General features: G+C 37.7%; 1 long non-coding RNA gene across 1 annotated transcript in view; it reads right to left on the reverse strand.

Moving 5' to 3' along the window:
• LOC113246955 (uncharacterized) overlaps window positions 1–11,257 on the reverse strand; it is a 46,593-nt gene extending 35,336 nt beyond the window's left edge. The window contains exon 1 of the long non-coding RNA XR_003313110.3: window positions 11,016–11,257. This is a non-coding gene — a long non-coding RNA (uncharacterized LOC113246955). The remainder of the gene's footprint in view (window positions 1–11,015) is intronic.
• Window positions 11,258–23,431: the final 12,174 nt, after the last annotated feature.

The raw sequence follows: 23,431 nt of genomic DNA on the forward strand, positions 1-23,431 counted from the left end.
AAGACTGCAAAAAAGACTCCATTTACTTCCTCTCAGAATTAACAGGAAAGAGACATAAACTTTCAAAAAATAACTTAACAATTTTGTGAAACCACAGTATGTGTGGGGCATGGCCTATTCAGGGGATAAAAACATTCTCTCCTGACTCACTAAAGACTATCTAAATGTACCTAGACCACTCACAAAATGAGAGTTGAGAGGATTTCTAGTTTTAACTAGGTATAGCAGACCATGGATGCCAAATTTCTCTGATATTGTGACACCCAAATATGAACCTAAATATGAACAAGTCTTCTGCAATCTGAGGAGGACTCTTCACTAACTTCCTTCCCTAACTATCCCTACTACAAAAAGCTCTTTTAGTTATATGTGTATGAGTTATCTGAACAAGCCCATGAGTTTTTTTTTTTTTTAAGATTTTATTTATTTATTTGACAGAGAGAGACAGCCAGCAAGAGAGGGAACACAAGCAGGGGGAGTAGGAGAGGAAGAAGCAGGCTCCCAGCAGAGGAGCCTGATGTGGGGCTCAATCCCAGAATGCCAGGATCACGCCCTGAGCTGAAGGCAGACGCTTAACGACTGCACCACCCAGGCACCGCAGCCCGTGAGGTTTTAACTCAATTTCATGGGAATTGTCAAATCATCTCTTACTAAAGTCTCACCTCACCCTTAGTTTCAAAGGCTTGTTTTCTTTATCTGAGAGGAATAGCTGTCTTTGAAAAACGTGATGCGTGCTGAACTAATTCTAAACTTCTTGCTTAAGCTCAGGGCTCTGTTTGCAATATAGACATTACATCTAGCTAAGAAAACACAACACATTCCAGCCAGCAGATCAATCTCTATTGAGATTCTGTTAATCTCCCTCTTGCATTACTATTTACCATTGCAACCCCCTGAATCCTGCCACTCTTTTGCCCCATCACAAAAAGAGGAATCATGTGATAGTTCTACCCCAGTTAGGAAACTTTCTGTACCTCACTCCCATCGAGAACATTGACCTATTATGATTTGTTGATTTATCATACCTCAACCCAAACTGGAAGTTATTAAGCAAGATGTTATAACTAATGTAAGCTCTCCTTCAGAAAATAATCCCCCACCAGGTAAAACCAGCCTAGGTAGCAAAACTTATTGCACCAATGAGAGCATATCAACTATCCAAAGACTAGAGAGTAAACATATATACAGATAGCAAGGACGTTTTTAGAGTAGTACATGGTTTTGGAATGCTGTGGAGATAAAGGTGTTTCTTACTTCTGCTGGAATTCCCATCTAAATGGACAACAAGTTATAGAACTTCAAGGAACTCCTATCTCCTAGAGAGGTGGCTATTATAAAGATTGAGACCCATCCAAAAAGAGGTAATACTAAAGGAAGAAGAGGTAGAGGAAGAAAAAAAAATAAGACTAAAGGAAATGCTCTAGCAGATTATTTTGCTAAACAAGCAACCCTAAGTTGGGGGGAGTGGATCAGAAGGAAAAGAAACAAGGAAAGGAAGAAAAGAAAGATGAAACAGAGGATGAAGTAGAAGAAATGCTCTTTTTTTCCCTCTCTTTACTCATACTCAGGTTAAGAGCTCTTTAAAACCTTCACAGATCTCTCAAGCAAAATTAGTCATTTTTAATGCTGGACTTCACTAGCACCAAACAATGCCTCTGAATTTGGAGTCAGACTGATATAGGTTAAAATCTTACTCCATCACTTAACAGATCTTTGGTCTTGGGCAAGTTTCTTCTCCACTCTGAGCTCAGTTTGCTCTTCTATAAAAAAATGGAGAAAATAGTTTATATCACATTTGATGTCATGAGAATTAAGTGAGATTTTGAATGTTATATAAGTAGCACAATGAGACGATGGATGTAATATACCCAGCAAAGTTAGTGAAAGACATTGACTTACAGACTGTAGAAAGTCAATGTATCCCAAATAGCATAAATATAAAGAAAACCAAAATAGGCATAAAATAATCTGCTGAAATCCAGAGATAAAGCAGATATTGAAGAAACCAGAGAAAAATGACACATCAGATACAGGAGAACTACTTAAAGGTTGTGGACTTTACACCAGAAACACTGGAGGCCAGAAGACAATTGAATGACACCTTTAAAGAGCTGAAGTATAAAAAAAAAAAAACAAACAAAAAACAGTGCAAGATGCTATGTGCAGGAAAACTAACTTCCAAAAAATAAGATAAAATACTAAATAAAAAACATTTTAAGATAAACAAAACCTGAGAAAATTGACTTGTACTCAATAAATCCTAAAGGAACTTCTTCAGGCTGAAGGGAAATGACACCAGGGAAATGACACTCAAATTTATAGGAATAAAAATATTGCCAGAAATGGTGAATATATAAGGCAATATTTTTTTTCTTTTAGTTCTTTGAAAGATATATGAATGGTCAAAGCAAAATTTACAACACTGTATTGCAGAGTTTACCATGTATGTTACTATACATGGCATAACACCAGTATGAATGCGGGTGTGAATGGAATTATACTATTGCAATGTTTCTATATTTATTATGATGAAGTATTAACTCTGAGTAGTGTGGAATAAGTTAAAGTGCATTGTAATCCATTTAAAAATAATGTAAGAAATAAAATCAATAGGAAAATTTAAAAAATGCTAGAAAGATTAACCAAAAAGAAGGAGAGAAAAAACCCCATGGGGCGCCTGGGTAGTGCAGTCGTTAGGCGTCTGCCTTCGGCTCAGGGCATGATCCCGGCATTCTGGAATCGAGTCCCACATCGGGCTCCTCCGCTGGGAGCCTGCTTCTTCCTCTCCCATCCCCCTTGCTGTGTTCCCTGTCTCACTGGCTGTCTATCTCTGTCAAATAAATAAATAAAAAATCTAAAAAAAGAAAAAAACCCAGAGTTTAAAAAAATTAAATACAAACAAAAACCCAAATAAAACAAATATGTAAAATGGCAGATCTAAATCCAACCACATTAGCAATTACATTAAATGTAACTGGACAAAACACTATAATTAGAAGACAGAATTATTAGATTGGATTTTTAAAAGCAGGACTCAAATACATGCCATCTACAAAATATTTACTTGAAATAGAAAGACATGTAGGGGTGCCTGGGTGGGTCAGTTGGTTAAGCGTCTGCCTTCAGCTCAGGTCATGATCCCAGGATCCTGTGATGGAGCCCCCTGTCAGGCTCCCTGCTCAACAAGGGAGTCTGCTTCTCCCTCTTCCCCTGCTCATGCTCTCTCTCTCTCTCTCTCTCACTCAGTCTCTCTCTTTCAAATAAGTAGATAAAATCTTAAAAAAGAAAAGAAAAGAAAAGAAAAATGCATATAAGTTGAAACTCAAATGGGGGGAAAGATATACTATGCAAATAGTCCTATCATAAAGAAGCTGGAGTGATTATATCTATATCAGTCATAATAGACATCAAGACATCTCTCTTTATCAGAGATAAAAAGTAACATTTCATAGTGAAAAGGGAGCCAATCATCAGGAAAATATAAAAATTGTAAATGTGGATGTACCTAATAACAAAGCTTCAAAATAAGTGGGGCAAAACTGACAAAACTAAAGGGAGAAGTAGACAGATCTGTAATCATAGTATCCTTTTTTCAACAATTGATAAAATAATTAGAAGAAACAATCAGTGAGAATCTAGAACTCTGCTGTTAACACAACAGCTATTCACATGTAGCTATTGAATTCTTGAAATGTGGTTAGTCTAAATTGAGATGTACTGGGTGGTGTAAAATCCTCACTGAATTACAAAGACTTAGTATGAAACAAGAGTGTAAAATATCTTTTTAATAATTTTATACTGATAACAAGCTAAAATGATATTTAGATATTTGGGATTAGATGAAATATATTTTAAAAATTAATTCCATCTGTTTTTTTTTTCTTGATTTAATGTGGCCGCAGAAAATTTAAAATTACATATGTGGCTCAGATTACATTTTTTAAAAAATATTTTATTTATTTATTTGACACAGAGAGAGAGAGATCACAAGTAGGCAGAGTGGCAGGCACAGGGAGAGGGAGAAGCAGGCCCCCCGCTGAGCAGAGACCCTGGGATCATGACCTGAGCTGAAGGCAGACACAACTGACTGAGCCATCCAGGTGCCCCTCAGATTACATTTATTTTTTGGACAGTATTGATCTAGCAGTTGTATAGGACACTATCAAACACCTTGACCTAAATGACATAGATACTCCAGCAAACAACAGAATAGACATTCTTTGCAAGTGCACATGAAAATTTCCTCAAGACAGGCCAAATTCTGGGCCATAAAGCAAACCTTGATATATATTAAAGATTGAAATCTTACAGAGGATGTTCTCTAACTACAATGAAATTCAATTAAAAAACAAAAACAGTAGTATCTAGAAAATCCCCAAATATTTGGAAATTAAACAATGCTCTTCTAAACAACCCATGGTCAAAGAAAGAATCATAAAGCAAAGTAGAAAATATTTCAAATTATGTAATAATAAAAACATAACATATCCAAATTAGTGGTATGCAGCTAAAGCAGTGCTTAAAGGGAAGTTTATGGTTTTTAATGCTTATGTTGGAAAAAAAGAAAAGCTTAGAATCAATGATATAAATTTATGCCTTAAGAGACTGGAAACAACATAAGCAAATTAAGCCAAAATTAAGCAGAAGAAAGGAAATGATGATTATAGTGAAAATTATAGAGCAGGCAAAAAAATAGAAAAAATTAACAAACCAAAAAATTTGTTCTTTCAAAATATTAATAAAATTGATTAAATTGATTGCAAGCTGATCAAGAAAGAAAACACAAATAGCCAATATTAGAATGAAGGAGTGAAGGGTTATTGCTAGATTTTCTAAAGACAATAAAAGGTAATAGAATATTATGAGCAACTTTTGACAAATATATTTATCAGCTCAGATGAAATAGACAAGTTCTTGAAAAATTGGAATGAAATAAAAAACCCTCAATCATTATATCTATTTGTATCTATGTATCTCTGTATCTATCTATCTACCTTAAACTCCCAATACAAGATTTCAGGCATGAATTATTTGACTGAGAACTTTTTATCAAACACTTACAAAAGAATTAACACCAATCTTACACAAACGCTTTTAGAAAATAGTAAGAACACTTTCCAACTTCTTTTAAGAGTACACATTAACCCTAATACTAAAATCTGACAAAGAGATTGCAAGAAAAGAAAATTAAATACCATAGTCCTTAACAAAATATTAGCAAACCCAAACTAGCAATACATAAGAAAGTTAACTAACCATGACTAAGTGGAGTTTATTCCAATACTGTATGGGTGATTTAAAATTTTTAAATAATCTATGTAACCTACTGTATTAACAGAATGAGAGAAATATATAAATTTAAGTAGATGGCAGAATCCAACATGCATCCATGATAAAAATTTTCAGCAATCCAGAAATAGAAGTACTTCCTCTAAGAAGATCAACGAAAAAAAAATCTACACTTAACATCATACTTAATGGTGAAACTAAACATTTTCCCCTAAAACCAGAAACAAGGCTAGTGTGTTTTGTGTAAATTGGCACTTGTAAAATATATTTCATCTTATATTTTAACGTAGGTTATAAAGTCTTTGCTGTGTTTGAAATTGGCTTTCCCACCTGGAATTCTCCCTTGCTAGTGAAGATAAAGTTTCACGTCAAAGTTGTAGATAAGTTGTAATGAACACGTTTTAGAAAGTACAGCCATGTTCTAAAACATACTGATAAGGAATTGTAAAATTTGTAAGCAAAATACACAAACAGTTATGAAATTAGTTAGGTAATCTGGGGTGAAACCAATTGGAATATGGATGATACAGCTGCAGACCATACACTGGAAGGTGCACTCAAAGGGCTCAGGACCATTTCAGTTTGCATATAAGCCCAGCTCACAAAACAGACGCCCCAGCATTTACTCTGAAATGCACTGAGTTGGCTATAAACTGCCACACACCATAAAATGGCCCCAATCTCTTGTGAAGACATCCACAAGTAAAGGTCACTAGATGTAACAGCTGGGAGTGAGCAGCAGGTGAGGCAGACAGAAGAATGACCCATCTTTGGACCAAGCAGCCATCCGTCCCATTCCCCTGACCTGCTAGCAGGTACTGTCTGGTCTGATGGAAGGAACCAATAAATGAAAGTTACGGCAGCTTAGTGGTGTTTGTGTGCAATGTTCCTGGTGCTCCCTACTTACCTATCCCAAGCCCAAGTCTGTGTTGAGCTTGATGTATTGTTTCTCAGAAAAATACACCAATGGTATGTGATCTTATCATTTCTATTCAGTAATTACTGGTGGTCTTAGCCAAAAGAAAAGAAAAAGAAAAGGCCTCTCTAGAACAAACAGCTCAGCTGCCTTAGGGTCCAGATAGCACACAGGATTCTCTGTAAAAGTCTGATGTAGAACTTCATTTCTCTTAACAATCCGAATTACGTCTCTCCCCTCCCTTTAGTATAACTTCATGCTTTCAAAAACAGATGCCTGCAATAGAGGCTGACCTCAATCAAAGGAACATCAAGTCCTGGCCAATGAGGGAACAAAACAGATTAAAGTTTTAAATAAATTATCATGCCACACAACATCCATGCTGTTTGGGTTCATTTAATATGTTCCTCCAAAAAGCTGTGTGGTTTACTTTTTAGAAGATAAAAGGCTAAAACATGACTGAAGCTTTGAAAATGCAAAATGCAGAAAGGGATGAGAGAGGACATGGTTACTACTTGTGCCTTTGATGATGGGGAGCTTGAAGGCTTTATTAAGGACCCGCAAGCTGCGGCATCCTGAGAAGAGCTGCACACACAGAGAGTGATTGAAATCTGGGGATGGATGCATTTACTCCTCATTTCTGTTTCACTTGCTTTTCTTTCTTTGTTCATTGTCTGGGGGTGAATTCCTCATTAACTGACAAAGTCTAATTTAATAGCAGTGAAGAATAACCACCCCAAGGAGGGCTTAGCTTTGCCAAATCCACTCCGAATGTTAAAATAGCTTTTCTAATTTTTAAAGAATGAACTAAGTCACTGTTGGCTGTTTGCTGTAATTTGAAACTTGCAAAAACGTGTGGAATGTTCTAGGAGTCATGACTGTGAGCATCACATCTTAGCTGTTTGATCTTCCCAAGTCAACGCCATGGAAAGCTGTGTGATTGGCTTCCCCACTTCTCTACATGGCTCCATTCCTAAACACATCCTCTCCTCTTCTGCAGAATTCTCTTTCCCACCGTTTCCTTCACTCCATATCTCACATATATGGCCTCGCCTCTCCAGGATCGATGCTCCTCCACCTGTTCCCCAGATCATCTGCCCTCCTGAATCCTTGGGTCTGCACCACCTCCTCCCTTTCCTAAGGATCTGCCATGGGTTTGGCATCCCCTTTCCTCTGTTTCCCAGCTCTTCTGTCACTACTTCTTGCCTCTTTCCTGCACTGGATTCTAAAATTAAAACAAAAGATGCTTTACAAAGTGAACTCAGTGGAGGTATTTTTATTACATATTATTTCAAACTTAAGGAATTGGAGCCAGAGATTCTGGATTAGCATTTTTAGAATTAAGGAACAAGTTAATTCTATATCACTTATATCTCTGAGGATTCTTTGGACTTTTCTTTAAAGAAAAAGAGTTCTCTGCTCAGCTGTACTTTGAGCTTTGTGCCCATGCTTAAAACAATCAGTTAAGAAATTTGTTCCAATATGTGACCTTATACTTTATTAAAAGTCCTAAAAACATAAAAATTAAAGCTATATTTTACGTACATACATTTTTACTTTGATTTTTTGGTAAGAGTATAATTAACTGAACTTGAGATTGTCGTGCATTCTAGATGTGGGTCAGAGTACCTTAAGGGAAAACACAACTTAAACTCAATACAGTTTCGAATGTATTGTGTGTTCATAAGGTGAAGAAACACTGCTTTCCTCATAGCTATTCAACACCATGCTTGCAAAGATTTGCTCTATCTGCAGTGCATGAGTTGTTTTATATATATATATATATATATATATATATATATATATATATATATACATAAAACATGTATGTGTTTTTATATATAAATATATGTAACATATATGTGTTTTTATATATAAATGTATATGTTTATATTTAATATATAAAAATATTTTTACTTATATATATTATCTATATTTTTATTTATATATATATTTATAGAGTGATACTAAGAGGTTCTATTCTCATTTTGTCTCATATTCTCAGCATCCTGAGGCTGCGGATTCTACTGATGTTTCTGGGCCTTGGTGCTTCTCAGGTGAGTCTCGGGGAGGGTGTCCGTGTTGTGGAGAAGATTTCAGGAGGTCTTCATTGTCCTTACCAGTGAAACCCTCTGGAAGGCCCCAAGGCCAGGTACCATACCCACAGTGACAATGGAGTCAGAGGGGGAGGTTGTGAGAGCCACAGATATTATCTTCAGAGTGTGGTGGATGGGGTCTGAGAGGGGAGAAGCCTTCTGGTCAAAGAAGACCAAAAAAGATGAAGATATACCTAAGAATGAGCTCTCTATGGGAGGTGGCACAGCATCAGGGGGAGGGTGGTCCGAAGGACATGGATTAAATCAGAGTATGGAGTACACTAATTAGAGAATAAGATTAATTTGCCAACATTGATCAATATTCAATGAGTAGATCTGTCCGAATACCTTTGTTAATAAGATCCTTTTGTATACAAAGCTGTTTATTGAAGGGAGAATGATGGAAGATTTCCATAATATCAAAGAATATTCAATTATTAAAACTCATGATAATGAGGAAAACTGATCCATAGTCACTGTAGGCATAATATAGACCATTTTCCTTAGAAGCTCTTTGCTCTGTATGTTGCTTTTTCCCTTTTCCAGGTTAGGCCTTAACATCAGATTTAGCCTGTTCCCTTCTGGTGCAATGTGGAGACAAGAAGCTGGGTACAGAATTGTCCACATGAACAGTTCATCAGAATTTCCAAAAGGCAAGTTCAGCCCTTGAGAATAGCAACTCTCCCCTGGCCAACATTCTCATTTCTCTGCCCTCATCCAACCCTCATTTTCAGATGGTGTTTTGAGAAAGAAGAAACTGCATGGGTGTTTTGTTTATCTACCTAAGTTCAAGACTAAGCTTCAGGGGCGCCTGGGTGGCACAGCGGTTAAGCGCCTGCCTTCGGCTCAGGGCGTGATCCCGGCGTTATGGGATCGAGCCCCACACGAGGCTCTTCAGCTATGAGCCTGCTTCTTCCTCTCCCACTCCCCCTGCTTGTGTTCCCTCTCTCGCTGGCTGTCTCTATCTCTGTCAAATAAATAAATAAAATCTTAAAAAAAAAAAAAAAAAAGACTAAGCTTCAGTGATAACCTCCCAGAGGGACTGATGATCTCAGGTAAGCATAGTAACTACCATGTCTGAACAGGAGCATAACATTTTAGGCACTGGACACCCCAAATCAGCATATAAATATGAGTCCACTTTTCAAAAATTTCAAACCAATTCTGTCCCATGAGTTCAAATTCTCATGGACACAGCAGGGTTATCGATAGAATTCAACTGCATAAACACTTAGGAAGTGACCCCTACTCTGGGGACAAGTGCAGTGCTAGCAGGTTCTAATTATCTGGAGAATGAAGAGTCCTACTTCCCAAGCTAGAACTTCAAGGAACCTTAAAATTCACTTCCTTCTTTCAAAACTTTGGCCAAAGTAAGGGCCTAAAGTTCTCTCTGGCAGGCTGGTGTCGTTGATAGCCTAAGCCTTAGAATGTTAGAGGGCAGAGGCGAAATGATATAAAAAGGATAAGTGACCATGTTCTTTTCTGAAGGAAACATACTGTACTACTAATAAAAGCAATGATAGCTACTGTGTTCTAGGCACTAGAGCAGTTGCTTTATATTTATTTCTACATTCAATTCCTATGATAAAGGTGCTACTTATCATCTTCATTGTATGGATGAGAAAACTGAAACCCAGAGAGGTTAAATTACTTGCCAAGGTCCGATAGCCAGTAACAGGGCTAGGGTTTAGAGCATGTGCCCTTAATCTCTATGATGCCCTATGTGTGCAGTAGTAATGTTCTATCTGCTCTTGGATCTGCCACTTTCTAACTTCCCCCTCTAAATTTCCAGTTGACTTCATAAGGTATATCGTTGATTAAAATGTCTGCAATAAGGCAAGGTATCAATCAAATGTTGATTGGAAATTACTTCTTTCTCTGAAGCTTTCTCTCCCTCATATGCCTCCCATACTTTGTATGTTAAAACAAACAAACAAACAAACAAACACCCTACTCAGTTTCACATATGTACAATGTTGTGGCTAATTTTGAAATGTAAAATACAACAGCTTAACCAAGTGATGTATGGAATAATTGAATCACTATATGATACACCTGAAACAAATATAACACTGTATGTTAACTGGAATAAAAATTAAAACTTAAAAAAATAACTTATATTTTTGATAGCCAAAAACCTTGTCCCCCCACTTCATTCTGTTATCTTGGAAATTCTCAGCATAATTTAAAACATTCTTCTTTTGGAATTGTCTGGGAGGAAACTTTTAAATATTACCCATGAAGGCAGGTCCCCTGTGAAGGTAGATGTGATATTTGGAAACCTCCAAAAGTTGTTTGGAGTCAGGGGTTGCAAAAAGCAAACACACAAACTAAGAACCATGTGATTAACCTGGTCAAAGTTGTTTTCATTCAAATGTAGAGGTTTAATGAGCCAGGTTTAACTCATTTGGACACAAGACTGGCCCAAGGGAAGAGTTTCCAACCTGGCAGACCAAGAGGAGCCCTTTCCAGGGTGATGCCTTTGAAGAACACCTTTGAAGAAAGGTGGTCTCTTTAAAGCAGCTTACATCAAGACATCTATCAACACTTTCTTGATTGTGCATCACTATTAGTGAAGAATTTTCAGAGGATACCACAATATATTTGCTCATTTTTCACATGCACTTTATTCTATCTATGACATTATGAAATACATACAAAAACATAAATTTGAAGGATGAGATGAAAAAACAAATAGAATTTCCGGTACTTACTTTCCTCACGCCAGTGGACCATACTCTCTCCCTTGGGAAGTGTGCTCCATTTTAGAGACAGCACCCTCTCCTCCCGTCCTCAGGGGTTATTGCCTCCAACATGATTGCAGCAATGGATCTTCAAAGGATGTTAGCCTACAAAGCCAACATCCAAGAGGCTGGGAAATGGTTTTCCGTGGACCCTTCACACATTGCGACCATCATTTCACGGAGAGTCAAGCTGGAAGAGTTCTCAGGAATAGCTGGGGAGATACGGGAAATAGATTTGGGCTGATGCAGGTATGACAGCAAAGCAGTGAAGGCTGGTTCAGCTGGCTGTTGGGATTTTGGTTGTAAAACATTAGAGGAGATTATGGGACTGTTTTTATTTTATAGCATGAAAATTATCCCAACTCAAACTTTGCTATGAGATTTAAGTAACCAAAATGTGCTTTTCTGGGTCCCCTCTCTTTCAGGGCCTATTCTACCCAATTCTGGCTTTCTCCCTTGAGCACCACCTCCATCTGTTCTCCATCTAGCCTGCTGCTCCCTGAGGATCCCACTTTCCCACTTCCTTCCCCCATCAGACTGAAACGATGACTTGAGGAGATCAGATAGCAGCCAGAGGTAACTTTTCTGAATAGTCGCCACTTCACTGGTATTCAGTGAATTCATGAAGACTCAAGGAAAATAAATGACTACATTTCTTTTTTTTTTTCCGTGAATTTATTTTAGTTGTTTTCCCCCCAGTCTTATTGAGATATAACTGATATACAGCACTATGTAAGTGCAAGTTGTGATAATTTAACTTATACATACTGTGAAGTGATGACCACAGTAAGTTCAGTTTACATCCAAAATGTCGTATAGATACAGAAAAAGGGGGGAAAAGTTTTTTCTTAAATTTTTGATGAGAACTCTTAGGATCTACTTTCTTACTGACTTTCAAATATATCTTACAGTAGTGTTACCTATAGCTATCATATTGTACATTCCATTACATTCCTAGTACTTATAACTGGAGGTTTGTACCTGGGCAGCCTTCATCCAATTCCCCACCTTCCTACCCTTAACCCTTGGTAACCACAAATCTGATGTGTTCTTCTGTTTTTGTTTGTTTGTTTGTTTGTTTGTTTAAGATGAAGCAATTCCACATGTAAATAAGATCATACAATATTTGTTTTTCTCTGACTTCTTTCACTTAGCATAATGCCGTCAAGGTCCATTCATATTGTTGCAAATGGCAGGATTTCCTTCTTTTTTATGGCTGAATAATATTCATTATATTCGTTTTTGGTTTTTTTTTAAGATTTTATTTATTTGAAAGAGAGAGAGAGAACACAAGCAGGGGGTAGGGGCAGAGGAAGGAGAAGCAGACTCCCCTCTGAGCAGGGAGCCTGACACAGAGCTTGATCCCAGGACCCTGGAATTATGACCTGAGCCGAAGGCAGATGCTTAACCAACTAAACCACCCAGGTGCCCCTGTATGGACATTTTAACATTAATTCTTCCAGTCCATGAACATGGAATATCTTTCCATTTGTGTCTTCTTTCATCAATATCTTGTGGTTTTTCAGTGTAGAGCTCTCTTACCTCTTTGGTTATCGTATTCATTTGACACTATGTTAAATGGGATTGTTTCATTTCTTTTTCAGATAATTTCTTAATAGAAATGCTACTGACTTTTTTATATGTTAACTTTGTGTCCTGTAACTTTACTAAATTTGTTAATTAGAACTAACAGTATTTTGGTGGAGTCTTCAGGATTTTCTATGTATAAAATTATGCCATCTGAAACAATTTTGCTTCTTCCTCAAACGACTGAATTTCTAATAGAAGAATGTCAGACCCCCCTACAGAATGATTGGAGGGAGTGTTTGGTTGAGGGGTCTTTCCAAGTTTTATTCCATAGTCCATCCTATGAGAAGACATTTTCTTTTTTTTTAATAATAATATAGTTTTATTATGTTAGTCACCATACAGTACATCCCTGGTTGAGAAGACATTTTCTTGCAATTGTACTAAGTTGAAGCCCTGCACTCAGATTTTACCAAATTAGTATTACCAAATACAGAAAATGGCTTAATAAAAGTACTGCTCCCTGACAGTGGCGCCTAGACCCTCTCTAAGAACTCAGTTTCTCTGATCCAGAGGACAAGAAAGCAATAAATGAGATGCATGTCTGAGTGACAGAGTCATGGGGGAGAAGTTTGATCAAAAGTAATTAACATAGGATCTAAAGATGAGTGAGACAAACACAGGATCTATTTAACCCCAGGGAAATGAGTGGAATGAGCCTGGCTATAAATAGACTAAACGAGGAGAATTTAATAAAGACAATGAAAAATACTTAATTTAACATCCCAACACGAATGTATTTAGGGTCTATTCTGTCAGAAGGGTTGAATTGTCCTTGGCAAATCATTGATCATTTTGTCTGAATTTCTTAGATTGATGCATGACACCACAGCCCCATGGAGAGAGGTAATAGGGTTTAGGGGGTTGTAATATTGAACAATGATGTATAAAGAAACAGCAACAACACTTCATATGTTAGATGACTTGCTAAAAAATGCTGAGAGTTTGCTGTCAATGGAAAAGTCTACACAGCACAGTGTGGGAAACCATTAAGTTTAGTAGAGACCCTAGAACTAAATCAACTAGTTTTTGCATTTTTGTTACTGCTATAGTTCTTAACAAGGTGGATATATATGTTTTGGCTACTGACTCTAATTAAGATTAAATATAGCAATGGGCCTCTGATAGTTTCCATTTAATTGAATCAGTTCCCTAGTGCCTTTTCAGATTTATAATAAAAAGAAAGGGGGTGGAGTGAGGGGAGGATTTGTGAATCTAGATAAATGGAAACAATCTTCTGGAAGATATATAAATATCTTATATATATATAATTGATATATATATGAATTTCTATAAATAAATTAAAATGAACTATAGTCTTTCTGTCTAATCATAGCTATATTTCTTTTAACTTAAAATGTACATTCATTAAAAGATATTTAATAGACTTTACTTACATATAATTAACCTAGGCAGATCAACTCTCTTTTTAATTTGTCAGGTTTCTATTAATATTAAGTTTGGTGGCATCTGGGTGGCTCAGTCGGTTAAGCATCTGACTTTTGATCTCAGCTCAGGTCTTGATCTCAGGGTCATGAGTTCAAATCCTGCATTGGGCTCCACGCTGGGTGTGGTTCCTACTTAAAAAAAAAAGTAAGTTTGGTAGACAAAAATGCTCATAATTATTTTGAATTAACGTTTGGAGAAGTTTTAGACAATCATTCCTATTGCTTTTATTTTTATGTGGTGAACAGCAAATCTTTGTTATCTGATGGTCACTTTAGAAAACCCATAGATAGTTTAAGAATAAAATACATCTTAATAACTTTACTCTTTCAAATTTGGGTATGATTTTGAGAAAGGCAAAATCAAGAATAGCTTTTAGAGAGGACAAGATATGTGATAAGTATCTAAAATAGGAAATAATGAGTCTAGGCAAAAATACGTTATTCTAGTCAAATTCTATTTTTACCTTTATTTTACATTATTCATGCACAGATTGCAGTAATTTATTAATATACCTTTATATGTATTTAGGCATGGCATCTATATTTAATAAGCTTAAAGCTTATATTTATAGAGTTAAAATAGAATTTATCATATATTAAATAGAAAATGTATACATTGTACTAAATTTACCATCTTAATAAGCAGAAAATCATATCCATTATGCTGTACACATATTTGTGTTTCTCTGTAATTATTATATCTGATTGAAATTGTTTATAATATAAAAACAGTGTTAACAGTTACTATTAACATTACATAACATTGTGGGGTTTTTGGTTTTTGTTTTAGTTTCAAGTTTTTATTTAAATTCTAGTTAACATACAGTGTAATATTAGTTACAGGTGTAGAATTTAGTGATTTACACTTACACACCACACCCAGTGCTCATCACAAGTGCCCTCCTTAATACCCATCACCCATTTAACACGTTCCCCTGCTCACCTCTCCTCCGGCAACCCACAGTTCTCTGTAGTTAAGAATGTTTTCTGGTTTGCCTCTCTCTTTTTCCCCCTCCTATGTTCATCTGTTTTGTTTCTTAAATTCCAAATATGAGTGAAATCATATGTGGTATTTGTCTTTCCTTGATTGACTTATTTTGCTTAGATAATACTCTCTAGCTCCATCCACATCATTACATCAATGGGACGATTTCATTATTTTTTTATGGCTGAGTAATATTCCATTTTATATATATATCTCTCTCCTCTTCTTTTCCATTTATCAGTGGATGGGCATTTGGGCTCTTCCCATACTTTGGCTATTTGTTGATAATGCTGCTATAAACATTGGGGTGCATGTATCTCTTTGAATCAGTATTTTTGTATCCTCTGGGTAAATATCTAGTAGTGCAATTGCTGGGTTGTAGGGTAGTTCTACTTTTAACTTTTTGAGGAAACTTAACACTGTTTCCCAGAGTGGCTGCACCAGTTTGCATTCCCACCAACAGTGCACAAGGTTTCCCCTTTCTCTGCATCTTTGCCAATATCTGTTGTTTCCTGTGTTGGTAATTTTATCCCATTCTGACCGGTGTGAGGTGATATCTCATCGTAGTTTTGATCTGTATATCCCTGATGATGAGTGATGTTGAGCATCTCTTTATGTGTCTATTAGCCATCTGGATATTTTCTTTGCAAAAGTGTCTATTCATGTCATCTGCTCATTTTTAAACTGGATTATTTGTTTTTCAGGTGTTGAGTTTAGAAGTTCTTTATATGTTTTGGATACTAACCCTTTATCAGATATGTCATTTGCAAATATCTTCTCACATTCTGAGTTACCTTTTAGTTTTGTTGATTGTTTCCTTCACTGTGCAGAAGTTTTTATCTTGATAAAATCTCTTCATTTTTGCTTTTGTTTCCCTTGCCTCTGGTGATCTATCTAATAAGAAGTTGCTATGGCTGATGTCAAAGAGGTTACTGCCTGTGTTCTCCTCTAGGATTTTGATGGTTTCCTATCTCACATTGAGGTCTTTCATCCATTTTGAATTTATTTTTGTAGATGGTGTAAAAAAAATGGTCCACTTTCATTCTTCAGCATGTTGTTGCCCAGTTTTCCCAACACCATTTGTTGAAGAAACAGTCTTTTTGCCATTGGATATTCCTTCCTGGTTTGTCAAAGAGTAGTTGACCATATCGTTGTGTTCATTTCTGGGTTTTCCATTCTGTTCCATTGATCTATGTATCTGTTTTTGTGCCAATATCATACTGTCTTTATAACTATAGCTTTGTAATATAACTTGAAGTCTGGAATTGTGATGCCTAAAGCTCTGCTTTTCCCTTCTTCTGCTGGCTTTAGGTTTCATTTGTTGTTCTTTTTCCAGCTTCTAGGTGTAAGGTTAGATTATGTATTTGAGATTTTTCTTGCTTTTTGAGGTAGGCCTGTATTGCTATACACTTCTCTCTTATGACCACTTCTGCTGAATCCAAAAGGTTTTGGACTATTGTGTTTTCATTTGTTTCCATGTATTTTTTTAAATTTCTTCTTTAATTTCCTGGTTGAATCATTCATTCTTTAGCAGGATGTTCTTTAGCCTCCATGTATTTGTGGTCTTCCAAATTTTTTCTTGTGGTTGACTTCAAGTTTCATAGCATTGTGGTTGGAAAATATGCGTGGTGTGATCTTAATCTTTCTGTACTTGTTGAGGCCTGATCTTTGACCTAATATGTGATCTATTCTGGAGAAGATCCTACATGCGCAGAAAAGAATGTGCATCCTGCTGCTTTAGGATGAAATGTTCCGAATAAATCTGTTAAGTCCATCTGGTCCTGTGTGTCATTCAAAACCACTGTTTCCTTGATGATGTAAGTGGGATGTTAAAGTCCCCTACTATTATTGTATTATTATCAATGAATTCCTTTATGTTTATTATTATTTTATATACTTGGGTGCTCCCAAGTTCGGGGCATAAATATTCACAATTTTTAGATCTTGTTGGAATGACCCCTTTATTATGATATAGCGTCCTTCTTCATCTCCTGTTAGTCTTTGGTTTAGAATCTAGGTTGTCTGATATAAGTATTGCTACTCTGGCTTTCTTTTGACATCTATTGCCGTGAAAAATATTTTTCCCTCCCCCCACTTTCAATCTGCAGGTGCCTTTAGATCTAAAATGAGTCTCTTATAGGCAGCGTATAGATGGCTCTTGTTTTTTAATCCATTCTGACACTTCGATTTTTGATTGGAGCATTTAGTCCATTTACATTCAGGGTAATTATTGATAGATAGAACTTAGTGCCATTTTATTGCTCGTTTTGTCATTTTTCTCTGTGGATTTTCTCTTTTCTTTCTAGTGTTTTTCCCACTCAAAGAGTCCCCTTTAATATTTCCTGCAGGGCTGGTTTAGTGGACATAAACTCCTTTAGTTTTAGTTTGGGAAACTTTTTTAAAAAAAATTTTATTTATTTGAGAGAGAGAGAGAGGAGAAGCAGGGGGGAGGGGCAGAGGGAGAAGGACAAGCAGACTCCTTACTGAGCAGGGAGCCTGACATGGGGCTCCATCCCAGGACTCTGGGATCATGACCTGAGCCGAAGGCAGACGCTTAACTGACTAAGCCACCCAGGGACCCCTAGCTTGGGAAACTCTTGATCTCTCCCTCAATTCTGAATGACAGCTCTGCTGGATAGAGTATTCTTGGCTGTAGATTTTTCCCATTCAGCACATTGAATAAATCATGCCACTCTCTGCCCTGCCAAGTTTCTGGTGCAGAGACCTGCTGTACCCTCATTTGTCTTCCCTTCTAAGTTAGGGACTTCTTTTGCCTTTCAGCTTTTAGAATTTTTATCTCTATATTTTGCAAATTTAACTATAATATGTCTTGGCATTGGCCTACTTTTGTTGATTTTGATGGGAGGTCTCTGTGCACCCTGGATTTGGAAGTCTGTTTTCTCCCCCAGACTGGGGAGGTTTTCAGGTGTAATTTCCTCAATAAATATTCTGCCCCCTTTTCTCTATTTTCTTCTTCTGGGACTCCTATGATAGGAATGTTACTGTTTCATGGAATCACTGAGTTCCCTAAGTCTACTTTCTGATCCAAGATTTTTCTCTCTTTTGATCAGCTTCATTATTTTCCATAATTCTATCTTCTGTATCACTTATTAGTTCCTCTGCTTCTTCCATCCTTGTGGTCATTGCATCCAGTCGGTTTTGAATCTCAGTTACTGCATTTTTCATTTTGGCCCGATTGGTTTTAAGCTCTTTTATCTCTGTGGTAAGGGACTCCCTCATGTCTTCTATGCTTTTTTCAAGTCCGACTAGTATCCATATGATTGTTGTTTTAAATTCCAGATCAGGTGTATTACTTGTATCTTTTCCCATTAGATCCCTGGCTGTGACCTTTTCTTGTTCTTTCTTTTGGGATAAATTCCTCCATCTTGGCATTTTGTCTAGGTCTCTGTCTTCTTCTGCGTGTTAGGGAGCCTGTTATGTTTCCTGCTGCTGAGAGTAATGGCTTTACAGAGGTTATATAATGCCCAGGACCTGGTGCTTCAGGAACTGTCTCTGGTGTATGCTGTGTACACTGCTGCTATGTTATGGATCCTCTATCCCTCAGGTCAGTCCTCTGCAGGATTTCTCCTTTCCTGCAGTGGGGAGTGTTTGGACCTTGGCCAGAGTGTGGCAAATTTTAACTAGGTGTGCTCTGGTCTGCTTGTTATGAGACCTGAAGCTATTTCCACTAGAGCTGAAGCTTTGCAACACTTTATGGTCAGTAGACTTGGTGTATGTGGGGGTTTGTGCTGGTCTTCAGGGGGAGGGACCAATGTGCTGGTTCTCAGACACCCTTGCCTGAGAAAAGCAGTATCGGCAAAGTGCAGGGCAGCTGGTTTTGGCGTAAGCAATTTAAGCAGCCAGTGCTGGTGTTGTGCTGTTTACTGAAGATGGTTTATGATTGGGGTGGGAGAAGGAAACGGCACCAGCCAGAATCTTTGTTCCTGGAGAGGGGAGTTCATGCTCACTGCTGTCAAGGAAGCCCTCCCCAAGCAAATAACTTATCCTAGTGTGTTGTGGGTGTTTTTCAGATCACTGTTTTCATGCTGTGTCAGCGCTGCTTGCCAGCCTAGAGCAGCATAGTGCACTTTGGGCTCTCTCCCAGCCAGGCTAAGTTTTAAAATTCCAAACTTCAGGGACCTGGCATGGTGGGGACCTACGCTGATCCTCTGGGGAAGGGTCTTGCTGCACTAGGAACGGATGCAGGTTTGACCCTGAAGGGCAGTTGCACCAGAGTACAGAAGCATGGGATTGGAGCAAAATGCACTAAAGAGCCAGTGGCCAGGTGAGCCGCCCTCACCAGGTGTTTCTGTGCCTATACTGAGGGGTGGGGGAGGATAATGACACCCACCAGCTCCTTTGTCCCCAGAGAGGCAATGCCACTGGTCTCAGAACCATCTCTCCCAGTGTGTCCCAGGGGATCCTCAGATTGTGCCATCTGCCCCTAGTCCTCTGCCCTCCACCACAGGAACACTGCAGCACCCTCCGTCTCCACAGCTGCCAAGCTGCAGACCTCTAAAATTCGTTTTTGAGTTCTGCTGCCTGCCTGTCTTGTTTTCTCAGTCAGTGGTTTTGGAGAAGTGTTTTCCTTATGTGATCCCCTCTACAAGTTCTCTCTCTCTCTCACCTTTCTCCATGATCAGGGCTCCCATCCCTCTGCAGCCCTTGCAATCCTTTTCACCCCCAAACTATGTCTCTGCACCTCCTACCTTCCATGATGTGGCCTCCTCTCATCCTCTAGTTGTGCAGTTTGTTCTGTCCGTCCTCAGGTTGATTTCTTGGGTATTTAAAATGATTTGGTATTTATCTAGCTTTGTTCAAGGGATGAGGCAAGCCTAAGGTCCTCCTACTACTCTGCCATCTTATCTCCTTCATTATATAATGTTGTTAACACTGTTTCTATTATCTTTAACTTAAGTGATCAACAAATCTTTTCTCCATGCAACAAAGAAAATTTAGAGAACAGAAAATGAGGAACTGTTTAGCTATTTTTTTTCTCCATGAGCACTTACTTCATATCATTTCAGTAATTTTGAGGCAAAAATAGACATAGATATTATCCAAAGGTATGTTCATTGTTTGATTGACATTCCAAGAAATAAAGGTAAAATTTTTGTTTAGTGACTAACGTTTTGTATCTGTTTCTTATTTAGAAACTGTCCAGACTTCCAAAGATTCTTTACTAACTTAATTTACTTAAGGTCTTCAAGTTAATTAAGAGCGAAAAGTTTAGATACAGGAAACAAATTTTGACATGTCTCCACATATAAAGACAGGGACAAATGGTTTAGACAATAACTTGGACCCTTAAAAATTTTAACAAACTGGGTAATCAAAAAGCCAGTACTTGTTACTTGTTGAAGTAGTATGGGAAAGAAGGACAGGATACCACCTATATTAAGCAAGATATCTCTTTTTTAGAAAAACAAGACAAAGAATCTCCTCATGGGATTTCTTCATTCCTTGTTGTAAGTTATCTCCCAAATACACAATCTTGTTCATGTCAAAAGCCCCCTGCTCCCCAAAGGGCAGTGCAATTCCAAATTGTTCCTGGTGAAACTGTGCCAGTTAGAAAGGTATTAGTATTGTAAGGAGAAAAGACGTCCTGGAGGAGGCACAATTTTAGATTGAGAAGACCTTGAGAGAACTGGTATGGTCCTAAAGGTACTGCAAAGGGTGCCTGGGTGACTCAGTCGGTTGAGCATCTGGCTCTTGGTTTCAGCTTAGGTCATGATCTCAGGGTCTTGGGATCAAGCCCCACATTGGGTTCTGCGCTCAGTAAGAAGCTAGCTTAAAGATTTTCTCCCCCTCTGGCTCTCTCCTGGCTCATGTTCTCTCAAAAAAAATAAACCTTAAAAAAAAAAAAGAAAAAAGGTAGTGCTAATGCTTGGGTAACTTTATTTTCCTGAGCTTGACCAAATGCCAATGGTCACCAATGAGAGGTCAGACAAAATCTGAAACAAAGCAGATGAAATTAAAGAGCAATTCCCAGAGACCCAAAGACAAGAGTAAGCAAGAAGTCCTTAAAAGGTTTTGAAATGATACGAGGCAAAGGAAGGCCAAATGGGGAATTACCTGGGTCCAGCTTGGGGATGGAATTATCATGCTTGGCAGGTGAACTTTAAGGAGGCCCCCAGATCCTTGCCTCCTGCCCCAAGATACATTTGCAAAACTCTCCTCTTTCTTGAGTCTGGCCAGACTTATGACTTGCTTCTAACCAATGGAATGCAAAAAAGTGATGGAATGTACATGACTGCATTTGCATGATTACCCAAGAGTGTAGCACTCATCTTGCTCGAGTTTCTCTCAATACTGGGTTTGAAGAAGCAACTTGCCATGAAACCTACAACTACAAGGAAATGAACTCTGCCAACAATCTGAGAGCTTGGAAGCAGATCCTTTCCCAGTCAATGCTCTGACAAGAAGTCAGCCTTGTGAGACCCTAGGCAGACTAAGCCCTGCTAAGCCCAAATGACTTCGACTTCTTCTTCTCCTTCTTCTTTCTCCTTTTTCTCCTTCTTCCTTCTTCTTCTTCTTCTTTTTGTAATTTATTTTATTTTATTTAGTTTTTAGTTAACATACAGTGCAATATTAGTTTCTGGAGTAGAATTCAGTGATTCATTCCTTACATAGCACACCCAGTGCTCATCACATGTGCCCTCTTTAATAACCATCACCCATCTAGTCCATCCCCAGCCTCCCTCCCTCCATCAACCCTCACTTTGTTCTTTGTCGTTAAGAGTCTCTTATGGTTTATTTCCCTCTATCCTTTTTCCCTTTTCTTCCTTCCCATATGTTCACGTGTTTTTTTCTTAAATTCCACATATGAATGAAATATATAGTATTTGTCTTTCTTTTTTCACTTAGCATAATACACTTAACTCCATCCATGTCACTGCAAATATAAGCCCAAACTTCTGAGCCACAGAAACAGTGAGATAAGTGTGTGTTACTTTAAGCAACTGAGTTTGTTGTAATCTGTTACACAGCAATAAAAAACTAATGCATTAGCCTACACCCACGTTCTCCCTATAGACTTCTTTTTCTAGATAATTTGACTTCTAAAAATTCAACTTAACATTTAGGTCCTTTTTTCTAGTCATGGGCTGTTAAGGTTAAAATTACTTACCCAAAGTTTATTAGATTCTTTGAGTAAAAATTAACTAATATCCTTTTCCCCATTTTAAACATCATTAATATTAGTACAGTGAAAGAGATGGTAATAAATTAGCAGTGACCAGCTTTTATTTACACAGCTATCCTCAACCTGCCTGCAGCAAGGACACATTTTGTTGTAGCACAGAGGTCTCTTCAATTAGAATGAGCTCTCTGAAGTTAGTGTCCTTTGGCTTTAACATACCCTCCAGGACTTACACATATTGGATATTCAGTAATTGTTGAATTAAAACTGTTTAAGCTTAATAATTAATAACATCTGGGGTACCTGGGTGGTGCAGTTGGTTGAGCATCTGATTCTTGGTTTTGGCTCAGGCTGTGATCTCAGGGTCATAGGACTGAGTCCCATATTGGGCTCCACGCTTAGTGGGGAATCTGCTTAAGATTCTCTTTCTCCTTCTGACCTTCCTCCCTGTTCTAATAAATAAATAAATCTTTTTTTTAATTTAAATTCAATTAGCCAACATATAGTACATCATTACTTTCAGATGTAGAGTTGTTATTCATCAGCTGTATATAACACCCAGTGCTTATCACATCACATGCCCTCCTTAATGCCCATCACCTAGTTACCCCATCCCCCACCCACCTCCCCTCCAGCAACCCTGTTTGTTTCCTAGAGTTAAGAGTCTCTCATGGTTTGCCCCCCCCCCCCGATTTCTTCCCATTTAGTTTTCCCTTGCTTCCTCTATGATCCTCCACACTGATTCTCATATTCCACGAGTGAAATCATATAATTGTCTTTCTCTGATTGAGTTATTTCACTCAGCATAATACCCTCCAGTTCCATCCACATTGATGTAAATGTTAAGATTTCATCCTTTTTGATGGAGAAGTAATATTCCATCGTGCATATATACCACTTGTTCTTTATCCATTCATCTGTTGATGGACATCCGGGCTCTTTCCATAGTTTGACTATTATGGACATTGTTGCTATAAACACTGGGGTGCAAGTGCCCCTTCAGATCACTACATTTTATCTTTGGGGTAAATACCTAGTAGTGCAATTGCTGGGTCATAGGGTAGCTCTATTTTTAACTTCTTGAGGAACCTCCATACTATTTTCTACAATGGTTGTACCAGCTTGCATTCCCACCAGTAGTGTAAGAGGGTTCCCCTTTCTCCACATCCTCACTAACATTTGTTGTTTCCTGTGTTAATTTTATCCATTCTGACTGGTGTGAGGT

This window comes from Ursus arctos, unplaced genomic scaffold (genome assembly GCF_023065955.2).
Source record: "Ursus arctos isolate Adak ecotype North America unplaced genomic scaffold, UrsArc2.0 scaffold_8, whole genome shotgun sequence".
NCBI classification, from domain to species: domain Eukaryota; kingdom Metazoa; phylum Chordata; class Mammalia; order Carnivora; family Ursidae; genus Ursus; species Ursus arctos.